At 39.1% G+C, this 13,836-nt stretch overlaps 1 non-coding gene across 1 annotated transcript; it reads right to left on the bottom strand.

Moving 5' to 3' along the window:
• Positions 1-13,180: 13,180 nt before the first annotated feature.
• Positions 13,181-13,287, bottom strand: LOC145044600 (small nucleolar RNA R71). The gene has a single exon (XR_013681549.1). It is a non-coding gene; the product is annotated as a small nucleolar RNA R71 (small nucleolar RNA).
• Between the last annotated feature and the right edge of the window lie 549 nt (positions 13,288-13,836).

A 13,836-nucleotide genomic window follows, 5' to 3' on the forward strand; every position in this document is an offset into this window, starting at 1 on the left:
GTCCATCGGTCTAAGGATGATACGCCGTGGTCATATCTAGTTTGGTTCCAAGGACTTTCTGAAGGGATTGCCAGAATCTGGAGGTAAACCTACTATCTCGATCAGAGATAATGGATACAGGTACACCGTGTAGACGTACTACCTCCTGGATGTAGATTCGCGCGAGTCTCTCCATCTTGTATGATTCTTTGATCGGGATGACATGAGCGGATTTTGTCAAACGATCGACAATTACCCAAATGGTATCGTACCCACTAGAACACTTGGGTAGTTTCGTGATGAAGTCCATGGTAATCATCTCCCATTTCCACTCGGGAATCTCGGGTTGTTGGAGTAGACCTGAAGGCTTCTGATGTTCGACTTTGACTTTGGTGCAAGTCAGACACTTGCCCACAAATGTAGCTATCTCAGCTTTCATGTTCGGCCACCAGTATTGTTGTTTGAGATCCAGGTACATCTTGTCCGAACCCGGGTGAACAGAGTATTTGGTTCTGTGTGCTTCCTTCATGACTATTTCCCTGAATCCATCGGATTTGGGAATCCAGATTCGATTCATGAAACAGTGAACTCCGTCACCTCTGATCTCAAGTTTCTTTTCCATCCCTCTCAAGGTTTCATCTGACACGTTCTCGGGTTTGAGGGCTGTGTCCTGAGCTTCTCAGATTTGCATGGATAAGTTGGAATGGATGGTCATTGTCTGGTTCCTCACTTTGTGGTCTGCACTATCCTTTCGGCTAAGGGCATCTGCTACCACATTGGCCTTGCCGGGGTGGTAACGGATTTCACACTCATAATCACTGAGTAATTCTACCCATCGCCGTTGCCTCATGTTTAAGTCTTTTTCATTAAAGATGTGTTGCAAACTCTTGTGATCAGTGAAGATCGTGCACTTCGTTCCGTAGAGATAATGTCTCCAAATCTTCAATGCGAAGATTACTGCTCCTAGTTCCAAGTCATGTGTGGTATAGTTGACCTCGTGTGCTTTCAGCTGTCTAGAGGCATAGGCAATCACCTTTCCTCTTTGCATAAGCACACAGCCTAAACCTTGATAGACGCATCGCAGTAGACAACGAAGTCCTCTGTCCCTTCGGGCAGAGACAGGACAGGCGCGCTGCATAAGGCTTTCTTTAATGTTTGGAATGCGGTTTCTTGTTTATCACTCCAACAAAAGGGTACACCTTTCTGTGTTAGAGTGGTTAAAGGTTTGGCGATTTTGGAAAAGTTCTGAATGAATCGTCGATCGTAGCCGGTGAGACCCAAGAATTGACGAATTTCTGTGTGTGTTTTCGGTGCCGACCAACTCTCTATCGCTTTAATCTTGGAAGGATCTACATGAATATCCTCGCTTACCACGTGACCGAGGAAAGTTACCTTCCGTATCCAAAATTCACATTTGGAAAATTTCGCGTATAGATTTTCGGATCTAAGGGTTTCCAACACTAGCCTCAAGTGTTGCTTGTGGTCTTCCTCGCTTCGGGAGTAAACGAGAATGTCGTCAATGAACACGATGACGAATTTGTCTAAGAAGGGACGACACACCCGGTTCATCAGGTCCATGAACACAGCCGGTGCATTGGTTAGACCGAAGGGCATCACTACGAATTCGTAGTGTCCATACCGAGTCCTAAAAGCTGTCTTGGGAACATCATTCTCCTGGACTCGTAACTGGTGGTACCCTGACCGAAGGTCTATCTTAGAAAAGTAGCTGGCTCCCTGGAGTTGATCGAAGAGGTTGTCTATTCTTGGAAGAGGATATCGGTTCTTGACGGTTAACTTGTTCAGTTCACGATAGTCGATACACATCCGAAAGGATCCATCTTTCTTTTTGAAAAACAGAATCGGAGCTCCCCAGGGTGAGGAACTCGGTCTAATGAATCCTTTAATGAGCAACTCATTGAGTTGACTGGATAACTCCTGCATTTCTGCCGGAGCTAAGCGATACGGAGATTTTGCTACGGGAGTAGTTCCAGGAATCAGGTCAATACGGAACTCGACCTGTCGTTTGGGAGGAATTCCTGGAAGTTCTTCGGGAAACACATCGGGAAAATTACAGACTTCGGGGATGCTCGCGAGGTCTTTAACTTCTTGTTTCTCGTTGATCACATGAGCTAAGAATGCAATACACTCCTTTCGAAGGAGCTTTCGAGCTTTGATGCAAGAAATGATATGAAGGTTGGAACTGGGTTTGTCGCCATAGATTACGAGAGTTTGATCCGAAGGAAGATTGAGACGGATAGCTTTTTCGTAACAAAGAATGTCAGCATGATTGGGACTCAACCAATCCATGCCAATGATAACATCAAAGCTCTTAATGGAAACGGGCATGAGATCTATAGGAAATGAGTGACCATTTAGGGTAAGGGTACAACCTATGAATACATCGTTAGCGCTTTCTTTCTCACCGTTAGCCATCTCGACGGCAAACGTTTCAGTTAGTGGTTGAGGATTTGGTTTTAGATTATGTTTGAATGTATGACTAACAAAACTCCTTTCAGCACCCGAATCGAAAAGAATACTAGCATATGAGTTGTCGAGAAGGAACGTACCCGAAACAACAGTGGGATCAGCAACTACTTCCTCCCGTCCCATGGTTAGAACCCTTCCAGTGTTATCGGCAGTTGACTTCTTGCGACAGTTCCTTTTAAAGTGCCCAACTTCTCCACAATTGTCGCAGGCTTGACTAACACCTGCTCCCGATGATTGGTTGGCTGATTGGGTAGGAGTTCTGCAGTATCGAACTGTGTGCCCTTTCTTACCACAGTTGGTGCAAGACAATTCTCGACAGGGACCAAGATGATGATGGTATTTACACTTGTCACACAGAGGGAGGTTACCAGCATATTTACTGGTAGGAGTTGAGGCTGTGGATCCCATGGCAGAAACAGCAGCAACAGGAGTAGTAGTAGCAGCATGGACTGCTACCGTCTATTTTTTCTTGGATGATCCTTAAGAATATTGATCCTTCTTCTTCTTCCAGAATTTCCTCTTTTCACCACTCCTTTGAGTCGGCTCAAAAGTGGTAGTGATTTCCTTAACATCGTCGTTCTGATCAATCAGAATTTGAGCTAAAGTCTTGGCACTATCATAAGTATCCGGACGAGCAGCCAAAACGTGACTCTTTATTGGTTGAGATAATCCCCAAACGAACCTTTCGATCTTTTTGTTTTCAGGAGTGACTAACCCCGGGCAGAGAAGTGCGAGATCATCAAATCGGGAAGTATATGCAGCAATGTCGGAACCTTTCATCTTCAGGTTCCAGAGCTCATGCTCTAATTTCTGCATTTCACCACGGGGGCAGTACTCGGCAATGAGAAGTTCTTTCATGGCCTCCCAGCCCATGGCATTGGCTACGGGTAAGGTCAGAGATTAGACTCGGCCATTCCACCAAGTCAAGGCTTTATCCACGAAAGTACAGGCTGCGAATTTGACTTTATCGGACTCCGCACAAGCACAGATTTCAAAGATGGACTCAATTTTCTCGAACCATCGAGATAAGGAAATGACACCTCCAGCGCCATTAAAAGATGTTGGTTTCGCATTCATGAAATCCTTGTAGGAACCCCCTCTTTGGTGTCCCTGGCTACCCTCAGGGTTTTGAGATTGAGTACCACCACCTGAACCACTAGGGTTCATTTGTGACATAGCTGCTACCATCGCAGCGGTCATCATCGTCTGGAGCGATATTAGATCGAACTGGGGAGGAGGTGGCGGCGAGGAAGGATTGTTGTTGTTCTTGGAGCTAGGTCTCTTTCGGGGAGGCATCTTGATCTAATAAGATCAAGGAAAAGAGGATGGTAAGTCCTCTACATTGAATCGATAGATATGACAGTTATATGATTCGAGCAAGCGATAAAGTAGGAAAGAGTTATCGAACAGATAATTTATCGCTAAGAGTAATCACAAAAAACCACTCGAATGAGGATTACTACAGAGGATCGGGATCGAGAAATACTCCCATAGTATTTCATGAATTGTTTACTACAATGATTCGATGTTGGGATATTAGGGTAAGTTTTAGGCATGCCACATACCACAGTCACTCCCAAGCACATGTTGGTCGTGCCTCGAATGAATATAGTTGGCCAGGCTATATTGACCCTAGACACGACTACATAACTACCCAGGTTTAACCGTAGTACACAACACCCATTTACTTATGTTCTGTTCTACTTGTGGTTACGGATGATGACGGTTCCGTATACTTATATACTTTTGAAAATACTTGTAGTTTGAAGATACTTTTAATTCAGAGCACTTAGGCCCTTTAGTGTTTATATTTTTATACCATGTAAGGTTTGGTATACTTCATTCACTATAAACAAGGGCTCTGATACCAATATGTCACACCCCGAAAACCGAAGGCGGAAAACATTTCCGGGGTTGACTACCACGTTGAGTATCAAATCCAATGCACATAGTAAGTAAACTAAAACAACCATTACATTACATAATAAAAGTTTTACAGTTGTTCAAAAGTAAAGTTTGTACAGTTGTGATACATAGTATATATAGACAAAATGAAACGGATCTTCATGTACTCCGTCTTCGAGCAAAAGGATCTTCGGGTACCTGTTCTAACGCTGACCTGAGAACACAAGCGGTTTGAAAATCAGCATAAAGCTGGTGAGTTCATAAGCGGTTTTGTTTTATGAAAATGTATCGGTTTCCTTTCTGTATATGAAATGTTATGTTCACCAAGAAAATCCCGTATTTTCTTAACGTTGGTTATTGTTTCACAAATGTAAAGTATAGTAAGTTTGTACACTGAAAATATGTTTATTCATGTAAAAATGTATAGTTGGTTATCTGACTGGTTGAACTGTTAAGTTTACTTATCGTGTGTTACCAGGAAAGTCCCATACTTTCCTTATTGTATGTTACAAATTGTAAAAGATGTAATGTTATCCAGTTTGTTACTCTTTCTAGTTATGTAAATGTTACCCAGGAAAGCCCCATGCTTTCCTGCATGTATGTATCTAATGTAAATGATATTAAAGATGTAAAAGATGTAATCGTGATTAGGTTCTATGTTTTCCCCAGGAAAGTCTCGTACCTTCCTGAATGTTGGTTACGGTAAGTAAAAGATGTAAAAGATGTCAAAGATGTAAACGATGTATAAAGTAATCCATTATTACTGTAAGTAAATCTCTGTTATCCTAATTGCGAGTTCCATAACCATACAATAGACTGAAACCTATGGCAATAAGTAGTCCACATGTGGCAATAAGTCGTCCACATACTTATGACTTTCGTCACCCTTGAACCATTTCGGTTCGGCTGTAGCTAGCAGCCAGGTGTGGGGTAGTCAGCCCCGTATAGATCTATACACTCAAGTCACGCTCTCTAAATACCAGAGATTCTGGTTATGGGTGTAGTCCTCCACTCGCCTAATCTGGGTGGAGTGTTCTCCGAGGACGTGTCTCCAATCATACAGGAACAACAAATTTACTAGTAATAATATGATAGTCCTCCACTCGTATATGTGTGGGGAGTGTTACCGAGGACAAAATAGTGTACAGGTATTATGTTCAAATGTTTTAATGTCGTGCTTTTAACTGATAAAATGTGGAAAACCATTTGTGAAATACATGTAAAACATACTAGTTTAAAGACTTATTTCACAAATATATGTTACGTGATCTGTATGTTTAATCTGTTATCAGTTGTAATATCAGTTATAAAAGCATAAGAATATGAAACACACATTTGAAAACATGTTTTGAGTACAAGAATTCCCTTGTACTTTGCTTGTGTTCCCCCCTGAAAACAGTGGAAAACAGTGTAAAAGGGTAGGGGTATGAACTCACCGAACTCGGAAACGTGACGGTTTTGAATGCTAGACGTTGGTTCGGGGTTTGATTACTCGCGATGATCCTATGTAAAATGATATAATGTCCATATATATACAATTAGAGATACATTCACTAATCATATGGGACATTACACTCCAATGAGGTTAAACACCTCAAAACGAGCGTTCGGAGTGACCCGGGTGACATCTTCGGACTTGTAATGGCACTAGGGACTTGGGACTTGAGTTTACTCCCCAAGAGTAAACATTTTAAAGAGTTTACAACCATAAAACACACACATACATGAGTTTACAGCCGTAAACTCATGTGGGTGTGGTTTTGATGGTTTAAGGGCTCAAATGGACACAGGGGTTGCTAGAATGGATTATCTAAATTGCCTTGGAACACTTGGAATGAATTTAAATCATCAATATGATTATTTTTATGGGAGTTTACGGCCTAATATAGGCTCCTGGCCGTAAACTCCTTAATCTTCATGAAAATGGTGTTAAATGTTGTTAAAACAAATCACATGTGATTAATAGGATTATTCCAAGACTTTACATGAGTTTTATGGGACATTTGAGAGGTGTTATGGAGTTTACGGCCCATGAGACCCTCCTCATGGCCGTAAACTCTTATATAGGGTCATACAAAGTGTTTCAACGTCTAAAACTTGCATAGAAGGACTTCTAAAATTCATCTAAAGGCTTTAGGGGTGTTTAGTTTGCATTCTAGCACCAAAATCTTGGAGTTTACGGCCCAAGAACAAGCCTTGGCTGTAAACTCTTATAAATCCTACAAATGATGTGTTTTAGGCCCTTAAAGTATTTTTGGTTGGTCCCTTGATTTATTCCAAGGCTTTTGGTGGTGTTGGATGGCTTTCTAACACCTTAGAATTGGATTTATGTCAAATTTTGGGGAGTTTACGGCCCAAGCACATACATTGGGCATAAACTCACATAAGTCTCCCAAAATTCATGTTTCAAGTGTCCAAATGCTTAAACCAAAGTCCTATAATTCATATCTAAGCCATAGAAGTGATTTGGAAGGGTTTTAGGGCATGAAAAACCCCTTTTACATGAGTTTACGGCCTAAGCTTATGCCTTGGCCGTAAACTCCTTCAAATGGCTCAAAATCAAAGTTTCAAATGTTCTAAGTCCATATCTTGAAGTCCCATAGCCATATCTAAAGTCCAATTGAGTTTAGGAAGGAGTTTAAGGGCTTAAAACCCCATTTAATGGAGTTTACGGCCCAAGCTTGTTCCTTGGCCGTAAACTCAAGTTCTTGGTCCCAAAACTCAATTAATTCATCAATTTGAAGGCTAAAGGTGTTGAATAACATGTTAGGGAGGTTACCTTAAAGATTTGAAGCCTTAAACTTGAGATTTGGATCTTAATTCTAGCTTGAGGAGAGAGGTTGTAAGAGTTTAGTGAGAGATTGGCCAAAGGCTTCAAATGAAGTCTTAAACACGTTTATATAGTGTTTAAGTTTTGGACACGGTGGAGTTCTACCTGATACCGGTGTTAGACGAGGCTTTTGGTCGTACCCGATTGAGTTACCGTAACCCGATACGGTAATTTCTAGAAATATTCCGATCACTAAAGTTGGGTGCTAAAATGATTTCTAAATGTATTAAGACACCCATTAAGTCATTTTAAATGTGTACTAAATAATGACTTAATTAAACGGAAGATCGGAAATCGAAATGGAAATGACGATTGGTTGCGCGAATTGTACTACGAAAAAGTTACAGTAAAATGATACGGAAATTTCGGGTTGTTACACCTTTGCTTTGAGCATGGTCAGCTGATATCAAGGGAATCCTGGTAAGGCTCACTAGACTACAGTAAAGAACATTCTCAAGTACATGCGGAAGACTAAGGACTGGGTCCTTACCCGGTGGGAGTGATGACTTGAGAGTAACGAGGTTTAGTGACGCTAGCTTTCAGACCAACATAGATAATTTCTGCTCTCATTCAGGCTAGGTATTTTCCTTGAATGGAGGAGTAATAACTTGGAAAAGTTCCAAACAGGTGACAGTAGTTGATTCAACGTGCGAATCAGAGTACATAGCAGCAAGCTAGGCGGCGTAGGAGGCCATATGGATGAAGAACTTCATCAGAGACCTTGGAGTTGTGCCAAGTATAAAGGAGCCTATGGAGACTTTCTGTGATAGCGAGAGTGAAGTTGCCTTATCTAAGAAACCAAAGGATCATGGCAGATCCATGCACATCGACATAAAATATCACTTCATAAGACATCGAATAGGAGAAGGACTCCTCGTAGCAAAGAGGGTATCGATAGAGGAGAGCCTAGCAGATCCCCTAACAAAGGGAATGAGTAGCGTTAAGAACTTACAACATGCGAGGAGCATCATACTGAAGGACGATATTAGTTTTAATGATTAGATATAATTTTAGAAACTTGTAATAGATGAAATGTAATTGACATTTGACGATTAAATAAAAGGTGTTTTTTTATTTTTAAGTAATGTTACTATCTTGTGTCAATCATTTACTATTGTTTCATTTTGCATTTTCTGACTTCCAGAATAATTATATTATTTAAATTGTCCACAGTCGATCATACTTTGGAAGTAGGTATTGAGGCAAGACTGTCATGAATTTGGCTTGTAGATTTTCTGAAGTGTGTTAGCCATAGAAAAGTTTGCTACAACATTTATGAGTGTTCATAAGGTCTGGGTATTAGACTAAACCCACACTCATTTGTATCACTTCATGGAATTTATCTCTAGTGATCATGAGATGATAATATCATATAAGTCTTCAAACCAAGATATATGAGTTGTTAACTATAAGTTGGTTGTACATTGATTGTGTGAAACCACATTAGTAACTTGATGTCATAAAACGCACTATTATGCATGATTCAATAAGTATTTAGTACAAGCATATATTGTCGAAGTTTATCTGTTCCTTTTAGTATTTGGAGGATTAAAAGTGATATCTTGGGCCCCTCGATGATTTTGTTTTGACTTATGTGTCGGGCCCAGTTAGAACTCAATTGATGTGTTTGATTAAGTTCTATGCCAAACAAATCGGAAATCAAGATATAAACTGTTAGACAATAAGTATGACATTGTTCCATGTATTTGTACGACTGATATCGTGAAGAACAGAGGATTATATAATTTCTTATGTAAATGGAATGTCAGAGTTCGACGGAGGCTTTTATGAGCTACGATTGTTAGCCGATGTTTTAAAGTCATACTTGCAATTATAGTTATTAGACTTATCCAAGTAGGAGACTATTGGATTTGGTGTCTAATCCCATAACTATAATTGGCGTGTACGTGACCCGAGAGTAGCATGGTCCATTTGGGTTGCATTTCACTGGTACAATTTGTAAGGATGCACTTTTGAGTGGAGGTTATTTATGATTTATTAATATATTTAAAGTTCTAATATCTTAATATGAAATCATATTATTTAATTAGTATTGGTCAGAAATTAATTTGGAATTAATTCAGTGATCAAAAGAGACTAATTAAATGTATGGGGATTGATTTGGTAAATCAATCATTCTTATAGTGTGGGCTTATGGTTATTTAGGATGGGCTAAACAAATATGGTAGTCCATGGATAGTCCATGGAGGTTTAACCCATGGATGCTAAGTAATATGAAAAGTCATGTCCATTAGGGTTTACATGGATGTAACCCTAGACTTTGCTACACTATATAAGAAGCCCCTAAGCTCCTCAAATCAGAACTAGTGGTTCAAGAAGTTCATAAGAGCTGATTTTTGTGCAAGTAACTCTCTCAAGTCCTCCATTGTTGAAGGCGTTTTGTGAAACATTTGAGGCATCACATTTGGGGTGCTATGATCTTAAAGGTCCAAGTTAACAAGCTACAAGAAAAGGTAAGCCATCTAACTAGTTTTGTTATACAAGTACCACTACAAGAAAAACACGATTTTGCTAGGGAAGATCACTATGGAATGTATTTTCGTTGTTAATCTGCAATGGATCGTGCTATCAAATGTCGTTCCATAGCAATGTTGCTACCATATTGCCTACAGAATTTATTTCTGGTAGCGATAGTGGGAGTTGCTAGGGAAAATGTAACCGACTCAGTATCCGTTGGTATTATGCTACCGATAGTTATATGAAACGAAAATTCGTAGCAATTTTCCAACGACATTTGTTACCAAATCACTTTCCGTTGTACTGCTGCTTTGGAATTCATCGTCGTGGTTACTATGCAATGGAGTTTGTGACGAAAACCAATTCCATAGTTGAATTGCTATGGAGGTACCATTCGTAGGTATTTGCTATTGAATTCTGCTATGGAATATAATTTCATTTGCTTGTTTTGCTATGGAACAAAACCCTAGCTAATTTGAGACGGCATTTGTTAGGATGTTGTATGCTTATTTAATTTTGTTATACTATGGATGAAATATTATTATCATTATGATCATTGGAACTTGTAAGATATGGTTTGAATGAAATGTTTTTGAATTGGTAATATGTGGCATAAACTAATGGCTAAAAAATGTAAAAATGAATTATAACGTAGATATTGCTGGGAAGAAGACTCGAACTTAAGCTTATGCTAGAAAAGGGCGCAGTTAAGCTATTTTTGCTAATCAAGTTGTGTATAATTTCTTGAAAATATAATATATAATGAATAATTAAAAACGAATTCATTACATAGTTATTTTTAATTACATTAACCGGGCATGTTAAAGTATATAATCTATGTAGATTATTTCCCTTAATAATGAATTCATTACAAACTAATTTTTAATTATAGTAAGTATACTTCATCACAAAAATAACATGGGTTTTACAGATACTTCATCCTACTCAAACAACATAGCAAACAAAAATGACTAAAATGCCCTTTTAACAGAATGATGTAAACGTAAAAAACATCCCGGGGTGAAGCCCGAGCTTTCTTCCTAGTTTACATTTATGTATTGATATTAAACCAAATTACAAATTAACTTCATCGTAAAAAACATTAAACAAAAAAACATCTAGTCATTATCTTCTTCCTCCTCTCCTTCTTCATTGCTCGATGTACTATACTCATAACTACCCTCGCTGTTAGGAATATCATCATTGTCGTCCTCATGAATTTCACCTTCTTGATCAATATTATTTTCATTATCTGAACCGTTGCTTGACATTTGTTGATCATCATCATGATTGTCTGTGATATTGCCATATTTATACCTATTTTTAGGCAATATTTAAGTACATTTTTTATTAATAAATTGATAATATGTTTAGAATAATGATACTTATGACTTTAAATTGTTATTTTCAGTCAATATAAAGGATTTTCGAATAGAGGGACCAAAAGTGACAATATGTGGAACATGGGAGGCTTGAAAGACAAGAAAAGAATGAAATCACGATAGACACTGGATTCACGATGTGGAGATGAAGCCCACGACGTGGTATGGGGTTTCCAAAAGATAGACATTGCGACATGGAGGATTTCCTTGGAGGATACGGATAGCTTGAAGCCCACTACGAGGCGTGGGTTTTTGGAGATTATTTAAGTGCTCCTGATTATTACGAGAGAGGACTTTTTGGGCAGAAAGAAAGGAGTTCCAGGAGGCGATTCAGAGCAGAAGAAAGGTTCTAGAAGAGGCTTTCAACACCAAAAAGAATAGAGGTTATTATTCTAGTTAATTAAGAACATGTCTTTCATTATTTTTAGCTGTGTTGGTTTAGTTGCTATGATGGGCAGCTGAATCTAGCTACTCTTGTTTATCTAGATGAAGCTTTAAACTTATGAATAGTTCAATGTTTATGGATGAATTTTAGTTGGTAAAAATTGCTTGTGTTTGATTTGTATAACCTAGCATGCTATTGTTTGTTTCTCTAATTGCTTGATTGCATGTTCTGTGTAGCTTAGTGACCATTAAACTGCATGAACTTGTCTACCTAATGATTTAGTGAACATTGAATTGTTAGAGCTAGGATTGACCAATCTTAGTTAGTAATTAGAATAGGTAGAGCTTAGTTGTGTTAGAGAGCATGTATTGTGACTATAATTGTGTTTATATTACAAATCTTACATAGCATATTTACATTCATAATTAGTTTTGTGTTTAATTATGTGTGAACATACATGGTTTGACATGAATTAGTTAATTATTGGTAAGTTAGAACTAAATTACTAATATAACTAAAAACCAACTTAATAATCCGTAATCATTAGCTAGCCATAAGGGAGAAGTGGATTCAAACTAAACAAGAGTGTGTTTTTATTTATTGAATTTGATTTAAGTTCATCTGATCTTGTAAAACCAGATAAAACCCCTTTTAAACTTGTTAATAAATTAGGTTAATTTAATAGTAAATATATTAAATTAGAACACCGTTCCCTGTGATCGACACCCGACTTACCTAAGCTATACTATAATCTGACTAGGTACACTGCCTGTAAATGCATAGTTAGTTAAGTTTGTTAGGTTATAAATATTAAAATTAGTGAGTACTTTTGTGCACATCAAGTTTTTGACGTTGTTGCCGGGGAACGGCTTAGTTTTTAGCTTATTTATTTGCATTAAATTAATCGATCCTTCTTGTGGAGTAAAAACCACAAAAAGTTAATTTTTCAACAAAATAGAAATTTTTCTGTTAATCACGGAGTCCACGACGTGGAATGTTAAAAAAATTAATTTTTAGTTTGTAGTTAGTTTATCTTATTTTAGTTCAGTTTGATGTTTTTAGTTTAGCTAGTTGCAGGAGTTCATGACCAGAAGCTCAAACACACACTTGGTGCCACCACTTGAAGATCCCGAGTCTGCACTTCACAAGAAAAAGACGCCCTTACAAGAATTGAAGTCAGCCTTTTCTAGGAAGTCAGGAAAGAAGATAGCAGAGTCAAGTTCATCCGCGAGGCACAAGAGCAACCTTGAGCATTTGGATCATACGCCCGTCCAAACCGAGTCTGAAAGCAATACCAAGCCGGAATTTGAAGAACACACGAGCGAACCCGAGAACGAGCCAAGGAACGAGATGGAAGCAATTGAAGAGATGTCCATGGGAGCTTACAAGAAGCGGATCCGAGAAGATGTGGGTCCCGGTTTAGTCCAACACGTAATACCTGTCACTACCACATTCGAGTTGAAGGGACACATATTGACTGCACTGAAGGATATCTCATTTTTTGGGAAAGATCATGAGGATGCTTTTAAGCATCTAGATGAAGTCAACGACATTGCAAATTACTTCAATGTCCCAAATGTCAACAGAAACACAGTCTTGCTTAGGATGCTTCCCGTCACTTTCAAAGGAGCTGCTAAGGAGTGGTTAAAATCACTTCCACCGGGTACAATCACCACATGGGCTCAAATGCGTGAGCAATTCCTGGACCAGTTTTGCCTGCCATCCAAGATAGCCAAACTCAAGAAGGCAATAGAAAACTTTGAGCAACAAACGGGGGAGGCATTATACGAAGCATGGGGGCGGTACAAGAGCTTGCTCAGAAATTGCCTTCAACATGATCTAAATGTGCAACAAGAGATCTCAATCTTCTATGATGGGGTTAACGTTATGACGAGACAACTCCTTGACTCTGAAGGACCATTAACAAAGAAAAATCCAAGGGAGGTCAAGGAGTTGATTGAAGAATTCGCGAAGCACTCTCGCGGATACCACAACCCTAGGCAAGATGGAATCAAAGGCAGTGGAGGGGCCCAAACTGAAGAAATAACAGTTGTAATGGCAATGCTGAATAATATGGATCGAAGGATAACACAAATGGATCAGTCAATACATGCCATAAGAGTGGGTTGTGAGAGATGTAGTGGTCCACACTTGACCAAGGACGGCAATGTAGATGAGTTTGGGAACAGGAAAGCTCAAGTGTGCTACTCTAGTGGGGATAAGTATGATGAGGACTGGAGGAAACCGAAGAAGGAGTGGCTGCCATATGAAGAGTATAAGAAGCAAAAAGAAGAGAAGTATAGGCAGATGTCACACCCCGAAAACCAGAGGCGGAAACGTCTCCGGGGTGGACTACCACGTTGTGTATCAAATCCAATGTACATAGTATT

Source organism: Lactuca saligna, chromosome 4 (genome assembly GCF_052625555.1).
Source record: "Lactuca saligna cultivar CGN05327 chromosome 4, ASM5262555v1, whole genome shotgun sequence".
Taxonomy (NCBI): Eukaryota; Viridiplantae; Streptophyta; class Magnoliopsida; order Asterales; family Asteraceae; genus Lactuca; species Lactuca saligna.